General features: G+C 39.4%; 1 pseudogene; it reads left to right on the top strand.

The window, feature by feature from the left end:
* The first annotated feature begins 13,046 nt into the window (after nucleotides 1–13,046).
* On the top strand, nucleotides 13,047–13,853 carry LOC111171532 (elongin-B pseudogene; annotated as a pseudogene).
* The last annotated feature ends 240 nt before the right edge of the window (nucleotides 13,854–14,093 follow it).

Here is a 14,093-nt window from a genome sequence, read left to right as displayed (position 1 = left end):
TTCCCCGTAGTTGAGTAAAAACGTGTTTAGAGTAACATATTGCATAAAGCATCTAATTTGCCACTTCACTGTAGGTTGCAGTAAGAAATAACATTTAGGGTTCTGTTGTGGGTTGAAATACATCCCCTAGAAAGATATATTTAAGTCCTTACCCCTGGTACCTGTGAATGTGACCTTGGAAATAGGGTCTTTGCAGATGTAATTAAGATACAAGTTAAGATGAAGCCATACTGGATTTGGACTGGCCCTAATTCTTATAAGAACAGACATAGAGACACAGACATACACGCAGAGGGAAGACGACCACGTGGATACAGAGGCTGAGATTGAAGTTATGCTACCACAACCAACAAACTCCAAAGATTGCTGGCAATCTCCAAAAGCTAAAAGAGGCAGGGAAACATTCTTCCTAGAACCTTCCAAGGGAGCACGAACCTGCTGTTCCCTTGGTTTTGGACTTCCAGCCTCCAGAACTGTGAGATAATAGATTTCATGTCATTTCTTCTTTTTTTAAAAAAAATTTATTTATTTATTTTTGACTGTGTTGGGTCTTCGTTGCTCTGCATGGGCTTTCTCTAGTTGCAGCGAGCAGGGACTACTCTTTGGTGCAGTGCGTGGGCTCCTCATTGCAGTGGCTTCCCTTATTGCAGAGCATGGGCTCTAGATGCATGGGGTTCAGTAGTTGTGGCATGAGGGCTCAGTAGTTGTGGCTCGCGGGCTTAGTTGCTCCACGGCATGTGGGATCTTCCTGGATCAGGGATCGAACCTTTGTCCCCTGTATTGGCAGGTGGATTCTTACCCACTGTGCCACCAGGGAAGTCCTCATGTCAGTTCTTACTGTTGTTTTAAGCCACCCAGCTTGTGGTAATTTGTTAGAGCAGTCCTAAGAAACTTATACAGGTTCCAAATTAATTTTCCTGATGCCCGTTCTGGTAGTCATACGTCTGATTGCTCACATTTCATAAAATCCATTTCAGGACAAAGCTAAAGGGCACGTTGGTGACCATCCAAGAAGTCTTAGAAATTGTGCTCCTTTTGAGAAGAACTTTGATGTTGAGAAGGATGTGGAAAAATGGAAGTCCTCATACACTGTTGGTGGGAATGTAATTGGGGCAGCTACTATGGAAAACAGTAGGGGGATTTCTCAAAAAATTAAGAATAGAACTAACATATGATCCAGCAATTCTACTTGTAGGTATATATCCAAAGAATATGAAAACATTAATTTGAAAAGATATATGCACCCCAATGTTCACAGCAGAATTATTTACAGTAGCCAAGATATGGAAGCAACCTAAGTGCCCATTCATGGATGAATGGATAAGGAAGATGTGGTATATGTATGTGTATACATACATATATAATAATGGAATACTACTCAGCCATAAAAAGAGGTAAAACCTTGCCATTTGTGACAACATAGATGGATCTTGAGGGTATTATGCTAAGTGAAATAAATCAGATATAGAGAGACAAATACCATATGATTTCACTCATATGTGGAATATAAAAAGCAACAAACAAACAAATAAATAAATAAACCAAATACAAACAACCATGTAGATACAGAGGACAGAGTAATGGTTACCAGATGGGGAGAGACAGGAGGGAGGGCAAGATGGGTAAAGTTGTTCAACTGTATGGTGATGGATGGAAACTAAGTTTTCAGTGCTGAGTATGCTATACAGTATATATAAATAGAAATATTATATTGTGCACAGGAAAGTTACACTGTGTTATAAACCAATATTATTTCACTTTTTTAAAAGTGCTTTGATTCATTGGAGCATTATTTACAATAGTTAGGATATGTAGACAAACTAAGTGTCCATTCATGGATGAATGGATAAAGAAGATGTGGTATATACACACAACAGAATATTACTCAGCCATAAAAAATAATAAAATCTTCCCATATGCAACAACATGGATGGAACTTGGGAGTAATATGTTAAGTGAAATAAGTCAGACAGAGGAAGACAAATACCATATGTTATCACTCATCTGAACAAAAAAAAACACCTTTTTTTTTTTTAACTAGACTTTTGGTGGTGATCACTTTGTAGTGTATACAGATGTGGAATTATAATGTTGTACATGTGAAACTTATATAATGTTGTATACCAATTTTACCTTAATTAAAATAAAATAAAGTGCTTTGTGTTCAACCAACACAGACAGTTTGGAATTATTTCATACCACTCTCATGCTATAAGTGTCTAGGTCCCTCATACAAGTTCTCTGGATGGCAAAAGTCCAGGATGCTTCAGGTCAGCAGAAGTCAGGTCAGCATCTCCAGTGCCCTAACCAGCTATCTCCAAACTGATGCCCTCTGGGCAGGAGGCTGACTCTGGGCAATTGGTTCTCCTTGGATGTGAAGAAGTGTGATGACTTAGAACTAAGTTTGTCTTTCTGCAGCTCTCAGGTACTCTCAAAGGAAGGTCCCACTTCATCCTTCTATTCTAAACCTTAGTCTTACTAGCCTTGAGGTTCTTCTGTGTCTTCCTCTCCGATCTGAGAGATGCTCCTCCTTCTTCCTTCTTCCTCATCCAAGGTCATTTATCTATTATCTGCTGGCTTAAAAACTCATTCTGTAGGTATGTGTCTTAGTCTCCCTGACTCAAGCCTATTTTATTGTTGTTTTAGTATCTACAGTGGGTTAAACCTGAGGGCAGAGGTAGGGGTGGGTGGATTGTGCAGGGAGCGGGAAGAGGCCTTTGGGAGAGAAATACAGTCAAGACTTAGAAATATTATCTCAGCATAAGAAACTCCTTCCTTCCTCCCTCCTTCCCTCCTTTCTTTCCACCCTTCCTTCCTTCCTCTCTCTTTTATCTCCTTCATTCTTTTCTCCCTTCCTTCTTGTATTGATTGTCCATCTACTTTGCTAACCACTAAACCACAATGATGTTCCATGTTTCCTTCTTTCTCAGGGCTCACAGGGATAATGATACACAGAACTCACAACCTGTCCATTACTTAATGGGAGGACCAGTCTACTCCCTGGGGCTCAGTGATGGTGGGGAGCAGAGCATGTCAAACAGAGGAAACCCTAAGGTACAAAAGTATCTCTTCACAAAGCTATATTTAGGGAACTGTGTGTCATTGGAGCATGTTACGAGAATGTTGAGAGATGAGACTAAAAAGGAGGGTAAGATCTTTGAAAGGACTTGAATGACATACCAAATAGGGTGCTGTAGAATGTTCCAAAATTCCTAGTGCAGGAAATGATCATTGTACTCTAGATCTACCTTTCTAAGGAACCTGTATATAACATGCACTCCAGTTAGACAATAATGCCACAAAGATAAGGACCATGCCCATATGGTTTTGTGTCTCCAGGGTCTGGCACAGTGCTTGGTGCAGATGTAGTGCTCGCCAACTCTGTGCTGAGTGAATGAATGAATGAAGCTTAGAGAAGTAAGTAGATGTGGCCAAAGCCTGACATGTGAATCATGATTCTGGGAGATTTATAAAGGATAATAGAAAATAAACCAGAGACACCTGTCCGCTATGTTCTTACCAACATCTTTCTTATATTTACTCTAAATCCCTCATGCTGTGATCTGGTACAGAGCCCCTTGTCCTTTGTGGAAGTGGAAGGTAACTAACACATTTCCTTGTAGCATAAACATTGGTGTGCTTGATGATCGTTACTGACTTGTCCTCAGTATCTCCAGAAGAAACAGTTTCTATTTTTTAAAATTACTTTTTCTATAAATCTCATTTTCCAACTATTTAATCACCTTTGCAGCTCACCTAGATTTTCTGTCACTTTACCTCTTTTGGGTGCCAACGTCTTGCCTGGAAAAGAAGCAGCTTGAGTTATATAGTCTCTAAGGGAGAAAATTCTGGCCAAATTACCTTTGGACTGACAAGGAAAGATGAGAAGTCAGTGTAAGGAAGGACTAGGAAATGCTCCGTATCTAATATTTGGATAATGTTCGGGTTCTAGTCAGTAAGTTAATAAGAAGTTACTATATTAGACTTGAAAGGAATTAGAATTCAATAAAATACACAGTGCTACAATGATAACAAAACTGCTTTCTGAGGTTGTTGAGAAACAAAGGTAATTTGGTTTTAAAATGAGAGAGAAAACAACAGATGTTGAGTGTCTACCATGTACCTGGAACTTTTCATACTTTACTTCTTTTAATTCTTAAAAGAATTCTAAGAAGTAGGTATTTGTCCCTGTGTCATAAATGAGAAAAGTTAGAGAGCTTAAGGACCTTGCCCAAGACCTCATATCTAGTGATTGACAGAGTCAGTACTTGAACCCACATTTGTTCAACTAAAAACCAAGGCTCTTTGCCTGTTATCCTGAAATTGGGCAGAAAATAGAAGGAATAGCCAGGGTGCTGGGCTATTTATAAAACCACCATCACCATTTATTGAATACGAATACCTCTTAGGCCTCATCAGGATTTAGGCTAGATGAATTTCACACACAGCATCAGATGAAGTTTAATCTACTCTTTGCCCTAAAGCTGCTTTCCTGAGCATTATCATCCCCATTCCACAAATAACAAAACTGAGGCCCAGGAAATTTAAATGACTGATCTATTTTTATGTGGTTAGTCAAGGACAGAGAAGGGAGTCCAGGCCCTATGAGTGTTGCTCCTTGCACTTCCTCACTGTGCTGTCAATCATGTCAGTCAGGAAAGGCTGCTTCAGGTACAAGACCAGGGGTACCATGGGATGCCAACTGTGGGGAGCGGCCAGCTTTAACTAGAGCTGTAGCACTGAGGCAAGTAGGATCTAGACTTCGCCTCTACCAATTCGATAATTTTGCTGCTCTGAACAAGCATACTCAACTGACAGATAACACAAGCTAATGTTCCTACCTTGATCTTTTTTTTTCCCCTAGAGGTCTGGAACAGTTCCTTTAATCTATTAGTGTCATTTTCAATAATAGAGAGAGTGGAGTGTTTCTCAAACTTCAATGTTCATAAGAATCACCTTGGGTACCTGATTGAAATGTGATTTCTGGACCCCACTCCTAGAAATTCTGACTCCACAGGCCTGGAATGGGCATGAAGAATCTGCATCTTAAACAAGCACTCCAGATACTGCTGATGCAGGTAGTGTCTTGAAACCCTTGTGTAGTGGTTGAGATTCTGAGCCTGAATCCCTGGCTCCATCACTACTAGCTCTGCGGTGGTGACTGAGTCACTCAGCCTTGCTTAGCCTCAGTTTACCTATCTATAAAATGGAAATAATGATGATACTTACCTACCTCTCAGTCATGTGGGGACTGAGTAAAGCAATGCATATAAAACATTTAATGTGTATCTGGCACATAGTAAATGCTCAATTAATGTTAACTGTTATTATGCTAATGAGAAGTTATTTAGAGAAAAAAAGATTGAGTCATTCTACTAGAAATTTTTTATGTCTTTGTGACTAGGCAGGTAGGGGTTGGGGTGGGGGAAGGAATTAACCTGTTCCTGGAAATGTTAGTAATACAAGCCTTTTTTCCTCTGGAATATCTTTCATATATGTTCTTGTTTTCTTTTGCTAGTGGTGTAAATTTATCTTCAGGGTGCCAACAGATTTTTTTGGAGAGGAATTCCTTTCTCACTGATAATCACTAAATAGATCTCTGGTTGAGGGGGCACTCATTTTTCTATGGGCTCTGTAAAGGCTGCTTGGAAAATTTCCTTTGGGTTTTCAAGAGAAATGATAATGGAAGAAGCAAAAGTCAGGAATTTTAGAACAACCTTCTCTTTCCCATCATATATTTAGGTCAGAGATGCCAACATCCCTCTGCCAGAGAGAGCACTCTCCTGGACTGGAGATGTAAAGATGGGAGCCAAGTAGGTTTCCATTCTACCCCTCAGAGTTCAGGACTGGGGCTAGACTCCCAAGCACTCAATCTGCCCCAACTGCCAGTCCATCCTGGCTTCACATCTAAACTCACATGTGCATATGGCTTTTCAAATTTCCTTGTCTGAATTCCCATTTATCTTTCCAAGTTCCTCTCCTCCCATACCTCTTTTATCCTCTTCATATTTTGAGGGTTTTTTTTGCTGGAGCCATATTTTTTCTTCACTGTAGACTTTTCTTATGCTGTTTCTTTGTCCAAACGTGTTTTTTTCTGCCCTTTTAACCTTCATTTTGCTTTTACATCTCTCTTGGATATTCTTTTCTATGGGATGTCTTCACTAGGTATTAGTGATATAACATTATTAGATTTTGTATTTGTTTCCTCTACTAGATCAGAAGCACTTTGACTGAGGGACCTTGTCATGTTATTCACTTTCTACCCTGTTACCTCATCACAGACACAAAGTGGGAACTCATTAAATATTTACCCAGTGAATAAACAAGTTGTCTTCTAGCATGTGTTGGAGCACCTCCAACGATGGGAAACTTATTACCTCCTGAGGCTGCTGGATCCATTTTTGTAAGGTTCTCCTTATTTGAAAGCTCTTCTTGATTAATGAACTGAAATCAGTGGTCTTGTAACTTTCCAGGAGAGAAAAATGCGACTGTCTTGGAGACTGAGACCTCCAAGTCCTGCCTCTGGTTCTGCCATCATATCACAGTCTCGGAAAGGCTCTCTAGTTAATGGCTCAAGTGCAAAATAAAGACTGTTTTCTTGAGGAAGGGCTGCTATATAAAGATAGAGAGGCAAATGTTGGAAGAGAAGAGGTGATAGCTCATCTGGGATAGAAAATATTGCCGTTTTCTTATTTTGCTAGCAAGAGAGGCAGAAGGAGTGCTCATGAGGGACAGGGATGGAGTGGCCTTTCAAACAGGGTGTTCCAGAGAAGAATGCTCTGTGGCTGGAACAATGGACTTGGGAGTTTACCAAGAAGACTAATTGTTCTAGCATGTTCTGAATTGATATTTGAGTGAAGGAGGTAATGCCCTCTACTTTAAAAATGGAGGGAGAACACTGAGAAAGTTATCTGTTCTGTTCTGGGTGGTGGTGTGTATTGTAACTTATAGTCCATCCATTTTTTTTTCCTTCACCCTAACCCTAGGAGGGAGATTTAACTATCATCATGTTATAGAAGAGAAACAAACTTCATGAAGTAATTGGGCCAATGTGACACAGTAAATAATCATGGGGCTGGTATCTTTATCCCAGTATTTCCTCATCACTTAACACAGTTAAATTCATTTCATTTTTACAACATACAAAACATATTGTCATTTATGTGATAACAACATCTCAAACAATAAGATTATAAGTCTCCTCTTTAAAAATCACATTCTATCCTTTAAATTTCTCTTTGAGAAGTTACACACAGTGGTATCTAAAAATGCTAAATTACATAAAACAAAAGGATCTAAAACAGTGCCATTTTCTTCACCACTTGCTATTATACATGTTTAAACAATTAAAAACAGCAAATACAGCACACGCTCAATTTCTCAGGTTCAGTCAGAAGAGTACTCAAATTGCCTCAGATAAGCACCTGGTGTAATATATCCTAAGAAATTGTTTACATATCAGGAATAAATTTATAGGTATAATGAAACAACTAATTGAGAACTGACAGAAAGGGAGGTCCCTGTAACAAGGAATACTGACAATTTTCCTCAAAATAACTGATGGAGGAGTACACTGCCTGTCATTCTTCTTCCTCTTCCAAACCCGGAGACTTTGAGCCAACAGCTTCACTGGGCCTTGCTAATTATTTGCCAAGGGTGACTGCTGCCCCTTTCCCTCAAGCCAAACACCCACCAAAGTCCATGTACCTGATGAGTCCGAGGGCTGCCAGAAAGCCCCGGCCAGACTGCAGAGCTGAAGCCTTACTCAGAGTTATGGGACCAGAGTCACAGGATCAGAGTCTATCTTTGGCATTAAGATCATAACTTTTATGGAACAAAATCCCGTCTTTAAACGAGAAGTCATGAAAATGAGTATTTAGGACCCGTCTTGGGTACACTGTCAGGTTGGCAATTCTTTTATTTTGCAGTTTCTTTCCAACTTCCTTGAGCCCCTCACTCTCTGCCAACCTGCCAACCAATGTACTTTCCTGCAGCACCAAAACAAGCACCCACTCATTTCCCCCACTTTCTGTACCTAACCTGGAATCTACCTGAATCAAAAAGCCTTTTCCCTGCCTCAGCCCCATTCATTCAGGGCCTTCCCAGATAACTGGGTTAATTCCTGATAAATTCATTCAAAAAAGAGAATGGCTTAATGTGTCAGACATTTAAGAGGACTTGCATTTTAAGGGATTAATCCTAATTGTGGGAGAAATCTTGGGAATTTCAAGTACAGTATGTAAAAGGACATAAAAAAGTTTATATTATGTACCAAAACTGTACAATAGAAACATAATATGAGCCATAAATATAACCTGCCTATGTAATTAAAAATTTTCTACTAGTTGCTTGAAAAAGGAGAGAGAAACAGGTGAAATTAACTTTAACGATGGTATATTTAATCCAATATATTCAAAATATTATTCTTTAAACATATAATCAATATAAAAGTTATTAATGAACTACTTTACCTTCTTTCTTTTTGTTCTAAGGTTTTGAAATCTGATGTGTGTTTTACATCACAGCATATCTCGATTTGGACTAGCCACATTTCAAGTGCTCCCTAGCCACACGTGGTTTGTGGCTGCCCTCCAGGACAATACAATTATAGTCAGAAAAATGAAGAGCACATCTTCTGTGTGTCTGTGTGGAGATGCGGCAAGGGAGGGGGAGGTATGTGTGTATGAAAGACATTATTGAGTGTGTAATGAGATGATAGTGGTGGTTGGCATCAAAGGATAGAAAAGCATGGATATGTTTAATTTTTCATTGTATTTAGAAGACAGTGTGGTATAATAGAACATATATTTTAGACTATGATTGAAACTCTGCTGTGTGTTATTGGACATATCACATAAGCTCTCTGAGCCTCAGATTACTGATTTGTAAAAGGGAGATAGTGATGACTGCTTTTGAGAATTGCTGTTGGGAGATTTAATGATAAAATATACAGAAAAGAACTCATGGGGGACTCTCAATAAATGCAAATCTGTCTGTCCATTTTTTCTGCTCCCTTTCAGAAAACTTTACGTTTATTTCTCTTCTCAACACCACTTACCCCAACCCATCCCTCTTTAAGGGCTAGTTCAATCCTCAGCTTCTCTATCAAATTTTTAAAAAATTTTTATAGTTCTTACTGAACATCCTAAAAAAAATTAGACAGACCATGAGATTTGATATTAAGTTTGGCCATATATTTACCAAATTAATCTCATTTCTGTGGCTAACATTTTGTCATCTATATGTAGAATGCTTTTTTCCTTTCTCTTGGCCTATCCAAATTCTATTCTTTCTATTGCTCAGCTCACATTCCAACTTGTACCTGAAACATTCTCAGACCATTTGGGTATACAATGATCTTGCTCTTGCTAAAATCATATCACTTCTACCCCAAGCTAGATTCTATGAAGCTTACTTCCTATGGCTAATTAATAGATAATCTGCAAAAAAATGTTTTGTGGCCAGAAAAATAAGTTGATGAAATTCTGAGTTAAAAAGTTGAATAATTTCATTTTTAATGCTCCATGTTGTGAAACTACAAAAGGGGACAATTATTTGAAACATTTCCCAAATTTATTAATCTAAGTAAAATTTTCCTATTTTTCCTTAAACCAGCATTTCAAGCAATTAATTTTGGGATACAAGAATACATATTATGTATTATGGCAATTTAATATGTGCTTCCTCATCAACTCAAATGCACTTTACTTTTGTTTGTTTATGCCTGATCTTCCCAATAACAATATTTTGAAGTGCGCTGGGATTCAAAGCTTAGAAAGAAAATTTTCGTGAATTCTTTAATTTGATCTTCACAATACTATTTCGAGCTGGTATTATTCAAGAAGTGGACCTGACGGCTTCGTTCAATTTTTCAACCAATGACGATTGAGCACGGACATGACAGGCACCATGTGGGCTCTGCAAATGCAGTGGTACCCACGGAGGCAGACAGACATTTAACAAAACTTTCACAAAATCCATAAGTACTTTGAAGAAGAGTAGTAATTGCTAGTACTTATATAATACTAACTTCCTGGCCATATTCTAAATATTTAAATAATTCTCAAAATAACCTAGAAACATTTATCCCCATTTGACAGATAGAAATTGAGACACAAAGAGATACAGTGATTTGCCCAGGGTCACCCAGAGCCAAAATTCAAACCCAGGCGATCTGGCTCTAGAGTTTGCCCTATGATGCACTTCCTCTCTATGCATGGAAGTAGGAGGCATAGCAAGAACATGTAGCTGGAGACCTTGCCTACTATGCATTATTAGGGAAATAACTAATGTTTAAACTGAATCTTCAACAGTGAGTAGAGGAGGATAATTTTAAACAGAGGAAAAATCAGGTGGGAAGGTTTTGAGTAAGTTTGCCATATTCAAGGAAGTGTATAAGTGCCAGACTGACTTGCCTATAGTGACCCAGGGTGGAGGACAGTTCATGCCTATCATACGTGTCATGTCACAAAAATGTAATCTTCAGGAGATGGATGGTGATGATGATTGGACAACAATGTGTACTTAATACTATAGAAGGATACGCTTGAAAATGGTTAAAATGGTAAAATTTATGTTGTGTATATTTTACCACAATAAAAAATAATTGAGCAAATAGAAAGTAAATGAAGAAAAAATGATAAAATTATAACAATAATTAGGGATGGATGATGGATATATGAGGATTCATTATAGTACTCTCCCTACTTTGAAGTATATTTGAATTTTTTTTTTCCTTTCCCTTCCTTTTTTGCGGTACGCGGGCGTCTCACTGTTGTGGCCTCTCCCATTGCGGAGCACAGGCTCCAGACGCGCAGGCCCAGCGGCCATGGCCCACGGGCCCAGCCGCTCCGCGCCATGTGGGATCCTCCCGGACCGGGGCACGAACCCGTGTCCCCTGCATCGGCAGGCGGACTCTCAACCACTGCGCCACCAGGGAAGCCCTATTTGAATTTTATATAGTAAAGTTAATATAAATGTAAAAATGTAACTTTCAACCTAAAAATAATGAAAAGCGACTATTCAGAAGGAGAGCTATATGATAAGGTTTTAAGATGATCACTGGATGCTGTGTGAAAAATAAAAATGAGATTTCAGATGGTTAGGCAGAAGAATATCATTTTGTCTATGATGGAATCAGTAGTCATGAAAAGGGATGCACTTAAACATATTAAGGTTGTAGAATCATCAGACTTGATGATGACTGGATATTGTGACATTTCTGGCATGAGTTATGGAGTAGATAGTTAAGGAGGTAAGAAGATAAGAAGAAAACCAGGGCAGCGTGATGTTATAGAAGTCAAAGAAAAAGGTAGTCAATGTTGAACTCAGAGAAGAGCTTGAGTAAAGTGACCACCAAATTTAGGGATACAGAAATTATTTGTAACCTTACCTAGAGGATCTTGGGTGGGAACCAGTTAGTCATAGGTTGATGTCACAGACTGTTTGTGTTTGCCCCAAGTTCATATATTAAAACCCTAACCCCAGTGTGATGGTATTAGGAAGTAAGGCCTTTTGGAGGAAATTAGGTTCAGATGAGGTCATGAGGATGCAGATGGATTTGTTGTTATGGGGTTGGGTAGTTAAGGGAATTTCTATCTGTTGGTTTCTACTTTTCCTGTGAAAAAAGAATTAGGATAATACTAAACTTTTATTGATGGTTTATTGACAGCAGGCATTATTTTAAAAGATTTACATATAGTGACTCATTTACTACTTACAATAACCTTATGAGGCAGGAAATATTATTGTCTCTTTTTACCAATAAGGAACTGAGGCACAGAACTGTTAAAAAAAAATGTATCCCTAAGGCTGCATTTAAGTAAATTGCTGGAACCTGAATACAAAGCCAGACAGCTTACTTTTAGAGCCCACAGTCTTAACTACAAGCCACATTTAACTAAGGTCATCCACTGATGGTGAAGGAGATATTGGAGGAGTCCGTCATCGAAGGAGTATGAAGGGAGGAAAGAGTCTCTCCAGAAACTGGAATAATATGATAAGATCATAAGGGATATAGAGAGCTCAGCTGAGACTTGGAATTACAAACTGAAAGTGCTATCAATCAACCTGGTGATGTGGTTTGCTCCAGAGGATCTCAGCTACTTGAACGCAGGCACTGAGAAGACAGACGATTGTGCTTATCTGAGGTTAGCATTTATTGGGTATAGCAAAATGACAAAAAGACAATGGAGAGTGAAGGTGGCTGCAATAATCTACAGGGAAAGAGGCTTTGGGGAATACATCCTTCATATTAAAAAGCTCTTTCTACTATGCTAGTATTTTTTCTCTCATTGGCCTTTTCTGGCAAAGACATTTGGTTAATAGAGCAGAGCCTTCCAATTCAGCTAAGTTCAACACACTGGTATAGAGAATTTAGTATATACTAGCCTCTCTGCTACATGTTAGGTATTTTGAACAAGGATTTTGCTCTTTGTTTACTATTAATGCCACTGGTACCAGAAATTTTGTCTAAAAGCAGTGTATCAGATATTTAAGTGCCTTCACTCTGGCTTATCTATATATATCCTATCTTGGTTACAGGGTCATATCACTGATTACTTTCAGATTTCTTTCATGTCACTTATGTCACTCTGTAATCAAAAAATGTTAATTTTCTAGTAACATGAACAGACCCTAAGTTAACACCTCAAATTTTATTTTACAATTTAAAAAGTTAAAATTTGCATCTGAGACAAATTAAAAGGAGAGTCAAATATAAAATTTTGTAGATATCATAATGACCCATCCCAGCAAAATTTTAATAATTAAGACATAGGTAATTGGAAGCTCTGAATAATTTTCAGGGTTGTTTGGACATTAGCTGATCAATACCCTATGAAAAACTTACTTTTATGATGATTCTGATGGACTGAAATTGTGTACTAGATTCTGAATCACAAAATTTTACATAGATTAAGAAATAATGAGATGGATCATTAGAAGTAATTTTACTTTGAACCTGTTAATGCAACGTGTGGCCCTTGATTTCAAAGGCAATAGAATTAGCTGTTAAAAATATAGATTCTGGGGGTGGGCTGCTGGGAACAGGGCGGAGTGCAGCCGTATGGGTGCGTCAAGGGGGAGAGGCAGCCGCTGCAATAGACGTGTTCCTCATGATCCGGCGCCACAAGACCACCATCTTCATGGACGCCAAGGAATCGAGCACCGTGTTCGAGCTGAAGCGCATTGTCCAGGGCATCCTCAAGTGGCCGCTGGTGGAGCAGCGGCTGTACAAGGACGACCAGCTTCTGGACAACAGAAAGACATTGGGCGAGTGTGGCTTCACCAGCCAGACAGCATGGCCTCAGGCCCCAGCCACTGTGGGGCTAGGCTTCAGAGCAGATGAAGCCTTTGAGACCCTGCACATCCAGCCCTTCTCCAGCCCACGTGAGCTGCTGGAGGTGATGAAGCCACAGGACTGAGGAAGCAGCGCCAATGAACAGGCTCTGCAGTGAGAGTCCCCCTCCCACCAACTGCACCCCAATAAGAGATTTGGGTGCCCCCCCCAAAATACAGAATGTGGGACTTCCCTGGTGGCGCAGTGGTTAAGAATCTGCCTGCCAAAGCAAGGGACGTGGATTTGAGCCCTGGTCCAGGAAGATCCCACATGCCGCGGAGCAACTAAGCCTGTGCGCCACAACTACTGAGCCTGTGCTGTAGAGCTCGAGAGCCACAACTACTGAGCCTGAGTGCCACAACTACTGAAGCCTGCACACCTAGAGCCCGTGCTCCACAACAAGAGAAGCCACGGCAATGAGAAGCCTGTGCACCGCAAAGAGTAGCCCATGCTTGCTGCAACTAGAGAAAGCCCAGGCGCAGCAAGGAGGACCCAATATATATAAAACTACAGAATCTTGGTCCCCCTTCCAAATCTACTGAATCAGAATCTGCATTTTAATAAGATCCCCAGGGAATTTGTATGCACATTACAGTTTGATAAGCACTGGTCTGGGTCATCATTATAGTAATTAGTATTGTGATGGGTTGAAATGTGAACTCAAAACACCCACTGGTTTTTACGTTTTAGTCTAGAGATGAGCTGACCACATGTAAGTCCTGATATTTTTTAGGCAAAAAGGTAGTTTGAGAGA

The sequence above is a fragment of the Delphinapterus leucas genome, chromosome 5 (genome assembly GCF_059928025.1).
Source record: "Delphinapterus leucas isolate spDelLeu-1000000601 "Yukka" chromosome 5, BTC_Dleu_Yukka2, whole genome shotgun sequence".
Classification (NCBI taxonomy): Eukaryota; Metazoa; Chordata; class Mammalia; order Artiodactyla; family Monodontidae; genus Delphinapterus; species Delphinapterus leucas.
This window is presented reverse-complemented; position numbering and strand designations above follow the sequence as displayed.